This window comes from Bos javanicus, chromosome 6, assembly GCF_032452875.1.
Source record: "Bos javanicus breed banteng chromosome 6, ARS-OSU_banteng_1.0, whole genome shotgun sequence".
Classification (NCBI taxonomy): Eukaryota; Metazoa; Chordata; class Mammalia; order Artiodactyla; family Bovidae; genus Bos; species Bos javanicus.
In genome coordinates, this window is record NC_083873.1 from 84,815,162 (window position 1) to 84,821,285 (window position 6,124).

Here is a 6,124-nt window from a genome sequence, read left to right on the forward strand (position 1 = left end):
CTGGAAGTTCACAGTTGATGTACTGTTGAAGCCTGGCTTGGAGAATTTTGAGCATCATTTATTAGCGTGTGAGATGAGGGAAATCATGCGGTAGTTTGAGCATTCTTTGGCATTGCCTTTCTTTGGGATTGGAATGAAAACTGACCTTTTCCAATCCTGTGGCCACTGTTGAATTTTCCAAATTTGCTGGCATATTGAGGGCAGTACTTTCACAGCATCATCTTTTAGGATTTGAAAGAGCTCAACTGGAATTCCATCACCTCCACTAGCTTTGTTCGTAGTGATGTTTCCTAAGGCTCACTTGACTTCACATTTCAGGATGTCTGGCTCTAGGTGAGTGATCACACCATTGTGATTATCTGGGTCATGAAGATCTTTTTTGTACAGTTCTTCTGTGTATTCTTGCCACTTCTTAATATCTTCCGCTTCTGTTAGGTCCATACCATTTCTGTCCTTTATTGTGCCCATCTTTGCATGAAATGTTCCTTTGGTATCTCTAATTTTTTTTTGAAGAAATCTCTAGTTTTTGCCATTCTCTTGTTTTCCTCTATTTCTTTGCATTGATCGCTGAGGAAGGCTTTCTTATCTCTTCTTGCTATTCTTTGGAACTCACATTCAGATGGGTATATTTTTCCTTTTCTCCTTTGCTTTTTGCTTTTCTTCTTTTCACAGCTATTTGTAAGGCCTCCTCAGACAGCCATTTTGCTTTTTTGCATTTCTTTTTCTTGGGGATGGTCTTGTTTCCTCTCTTCTGTACAATGTCGTGAACCTCCACCCATAGTTCATCAGGCACTCTGTCTATCAGATCTGTCCCTTAAATCTATTTCTTACTTCCAATGTATAATTGTTAGGGATTTGATTTAGGTTATACCTGAATGGCTTAGTGGTTTTCCCTATTTTTTCAATTTAAGTCTGAATTTGGTAATAAAGAGTTCATGGTCTGTGCCACAGTGAGCTCCCAATATTGTTTTTGCCTACTGTACAGAGCTTCTCCTTCTTTGGCTTCAAAGAATATAATCAGTCTGATCTCAGTATTGACCATCTGGTGATGTCCATGTGTGGAATCTTCTCTTTTGTTTTTGTAAGAGGGTGTTTGTTATGACCAGTGTGTTCTCTTCCAAAACTCAGTCTTTGCCCTGCTTCATTCTTTACTCCAAGGCCAAATTTGCCTGTTACTCTAGGTATTTCTTGACTTCCTACTTTTGCATTCCAGTCCCCTATAATGAATAGGACATATTGGTGTTAGTTCTAGAAGGTCTTGTAGGTCTTCATAGAATCGTTCGACTTCAGTTTCTTCAGCATTACTGGTCCAACTTAGATAGCATATTAAAAAGTAGAGATATTACTTTGCTGACAAAGGTCCTGATATTCCAAGCTATGATTTTTCCTTTAGTCATGTGTGGGTGAGAAAGTTGGACTATAAAGAAAGCTGAGCACGGAACAATTGATGCTGACCTATATTCTGTGCAAAGCGGTGGTGTGTAATGAAAAGGGCTGTGACATTTGTCATAGTTGGAGTTGAGAGTAGGGTGAACTGGCAGCTGCTGGTGTAAAGCTTCTCCTTAGTGTTTGTTGGCAAGCCAGCATCTGTGTACCCTTCAAGATCAGAATCTAGGCTTCTGCAGCTGTGCTCTTTGTCTCAGTAGTTCTCCCATCAACCAATGGGCTTGTTTCCTCCCTTGTTATTCAGTCTCTCAGTCGTGTCTGACTCTTTGCAATCCCATGGACTGTAGCATGCCAGGCTTCCCTGTCCTTCACCATCTCCCAGAGATTGCTCCAATTCATGTCCATTGAGTAGGTGATGTTATCCAACTAGCTCAACCTCTGTTGTCCCCTTCTCTTCCTATAGGACCCTAGGACTGGGGCACCCATTGTGTAACTCAACTCCTTTGTTCCCCAGGTGGGAGAATTCAGCTATATGGATCTTCTCTAATTTTTTTTTTTTTTTAAAGATCTCTCCCAGAGACAAAGGTATAAATCTTATGTGTTTTTTCCACCCTATCATTGATGTGGGAATTATTCTTGAAGCTATATTTGTATAGGAGTTCTACCAGTCTCCCTTTAGTTTTCTGTGGCAACTGTTTCACGTGAAGATGCAATTTTGATGTGTTTTTGGGGAGAGGTGAGCTCCATGCCCTCCTACTCCACCATCTTGACCTGATCCTATACCATATATCTGATGGAGACATATTTAATTTCTCCATATTTAACACAGTGTTATTATCATTTATATTTGATAAATGTTACATTAAAATATAATAATGTGAAGACTAAAATCCTTCTTGAAAATTTTCTATGCATTTAAATGAGACTGCTGCTGCTGCTGCTGCTGCTAAGTCGCTTCAGTTGTGTCCAACTCTGTGCGACCCCATAGATGGTGGCCCACCAAGCTCCCCCATCCCTGGGATTCTCCAGGCAAGAACACTGGAGTGGGTTGCCATTTCCTTCTCCAATGCAGGAAAGTGAAAGTGAAAGTGAAGTCGTGTCCGACTCTTAGCAACCCTATGGACTGCAGCCCACCAGGCTCCTCTGTCCATGGGATTTTCCAGGCAAGAGTACTGGAGTGGGTCACCATTGCCTTCATTAAATGAGACTAGTTAATGTGAATTCTATTTCACTAGCTATTTAGTGCTTTAGAATGTTAATATAGTCAGATTTCAGTAACCCCTGAAGTAAGTGACACCATTACTATAACTGTATTAGTTTATCTGATGGAACAGCTGAGATATAGGGAGGTTACATAACTTGCCCAACTCCACATAAATCTGCAATAATTTTTCAGTTGTTTCTGTTATGTATTAGAGGCTTAGAACAATAATCATTTTATTTTTATCTCGTAGTTCTGGGTGTTGTGTGGGCTTAGCTGGGTGATTCTTTTACATGATTTCTTAGGTAGCTTCGGTCTTATGGTGACTGGGGTTGTAATAATCTGAACATACTTAGTGATTGGTTTCTGAAGACTCAAACTATTGGAGGGCTGGAACTATTGGAACTTCTTAGACATATCTATGTATCTCTTCACAAGTGGTCATTTACAATGCAAAAATTTAGTATGGCACAGAGTTCCATAGTGAGCAGAGAGAGAGAGAGAGACAGCGACAGAAATAAGAGAGCCAGCATGTGTTGCATTGAGCTTTGGCAGTTAAACTGCGACATTTGAGAGACAGCAACAAAAAGTACTAAAGTTAAAGAGAGAAGAAATTAGTTGATGGAAGGGATGGCAAAGTATTAGAAGTCATGTCAAAAATACTGCAAATGCAAGTATTCCAAATGAGTCAGCAGAAGTCCCTACTGTAGTAAAATTAAATGTTGACATTAAAACCACACTAAAGTCATTAAGTAAATTTTTGTGAATTATGATTTGTGAAACTATTGAAATTATAAACACATATTGTCATATATTTTATTTAAAATATCTAAACATGAAGTTGGTATTTTAAAAAATATCCCTAGATTGATATATTGAATAGTATGCCAGATTACCAGTCAATTCAAGTGTTCTGAAAGAAACTAACACATTGATAATATAAAAAAATCTTAGAACTTATTTTCTTGAATCACTGTTTATTTCACTAGGTATTTAAAACCACATAATAAATGAAAACATTGTGAAAGAGCAAATAATGAAGAAATTAGAATAAAAATGTAAATTCTCTTCAATGGAATTTCAGTGTATTCTTTGAGAGAATTTCCTCTGTGGTATACACATTTACATAGACTTAATTTTGTTTCCAAATAAGAGTGTCATGCTAATTTTTTATAATTTGTGAACTTGTTCTTTATTTAGCAATGTGACATGGAAACTACTCAACAATGTTGCCCATAATCTATCCGTTTTATCTCATGGCTATATAACCTATACGTATATTGCAAGTAAGTGTGTTCACTAACTGATAGCCATTTAAGTGCCAGTGGGAATATTCAAAATATGATTAAGAACATGTACAAGTCTTTCTCCTTGACAGATAACCAGATGTAGATTGACAACATCAACAATATGTTTAATTTTAAAGATGTTTCCATAATATACTCCTTAAAAACTAGGTTCTACCAGAGTATTTATTCTGCAAATCATCTGTTGGAAAATAATTTATTGACTCAGTTTTCATTTCCTCAAGCACAAATGAACTTTGTCACATTCTATGTATCACTGACCATTTCACTTCTGTGAATTTCCTACTCATCTTCATCTATTTTCAAATTGGGTTATTGACTTTTTGTTGGAGATTTGTAGTGGTTCTCACTACAATAGCCACCAATTCTTTTTCTGTTTAAAGAAAGTGATGTCTATACTGTTTTCATCATGACAAAAGAGTGAAAGTTTATATATAAGTCTTATGAGAGGGATGGGGCAATATGCTCTGAGATAAGTGACAAAAGAATAAGAAATGCTGATCTAAAGTGTGGTTATATAGAATAATAGTCATTATTTCAATTTGTGTTTAACATGTTGAATTTCACACCATATCTGCAAGTAGCTAAGTGATGGATGCTGTGTCTTGTTTTGAAAGAATGTGTATGTGTATATATATATGTGTGTGTGTGTGTGTGTGTGTGTGTGTGTGTAGATAGATAGATATGCATGTAGATGTAAATACATGGGCTTCCCTGTTGGCTTAGTCAGTCAAGACTCCACCTGCAATGTGGGAGACCTGGGTTTGATCACTGGGCTGGGAAGATCCCCTAGAGAAGGGAATGACAACCCACTCCAGTATTCTTGCCAGGAGAATCCCCACTGACAGAGGAGCCTGGCAAGCTATAGTCCATGGGTTTGCAAACAGTTGGACATGACTGAGTGACTAAGCACAACATAGCACATACAGATACATGCAGGGACATTTGGAAAAAATGAAAATTTCATAAGTCCCTTTAGAGTACAGGTTATATACATATATTTTATATGCAACTGAGACCTTATACACCTTATCAAGGGCTGAATATGGTAATGAAAGCAACCAGGTGACTATTTTTTTTTAAACTTTTTACTTTGTATTGGGATAGATGATTGACAATATTGTAGTAGTTTTAGGTGACCAGTGAGGGGATTCAGCCGTACATATACATGCACTCATTTTCCCCTCAAATACTCCTACTATCCAGGCTGCCACATAACATTAATCAGAGTTCCATATGCTATACAGTAGGTCCTTCTTGGTTATCCATTTTAATATAGCAGTGTGTACATGTCAGGCCCAAACTCCCTAACTATACCTCCCACACAGCTGTCCCCTTGACAATCATAAGTTCATTTTCAAAGTCTGTGAGTATGTTTGTTTTGCAAGTTCATTTGTAACATTTCTTTTAAGATTCCACATATAATGGCTGCCATATGATATTTCTTCTTCTCTGTCTGACTTATTTCACTGAGTATGACAATCTCTAGGTTCATCCATGTTGCTGTAAATGGTATTATTTTATTATTTTTAATGGCTGAGTAATATTCCATTGTATATATGTGCCTCATCTTTATCCATTCCTCTTTCAATGGGCTTTTAATTTGCTTTCATGTCTCAGCTATTGTAAACAGTGCTACAATGACAGTGCATGTATCCTTTTGGATCATGCTTTCCTCTGGATACATGCTAAGGAGTAGATTGCAGGGTCATATGGTAGCTCCAATTTTAGGTTTTTAAGGAAACTTCATATCATTCTCCATAGTGGTTGTACCAATTTAAACTCCCAATAAGGTGACTAATTTTAAAGATGATCAAAAATAGAGAATTAGGTAATGAAATCAAAGATTTTCAGAAATATCTCAGTTTTATACTATGAAGCAGGTAGCAGTTGCTATATTCCTAATTCCACAAATATTCCACTGTTAAACAAGTTAAAATGGATGAAGGCAAATGACTTGCCACGGCTTTAGGTTAAAAAATGATGCTGAGGCTGGATGGATAGTAAAATCCAAGTGTTAGTGGTCTCACAAATAAAATGAAGGTGTGCATCTTTTGATACAATTCCAATTATTGAATAGCTTCTATAGCAAGACAAAACTGTAGAATTCTATACCAAAATAGAGTAAAATTTTTGAATATCTACAATATAATATGGATACTATGAATAGACTTGTTACTGTACTTGTACTATGCATAACCTGTGAAACACAGTTAAATTCAATCTTTCA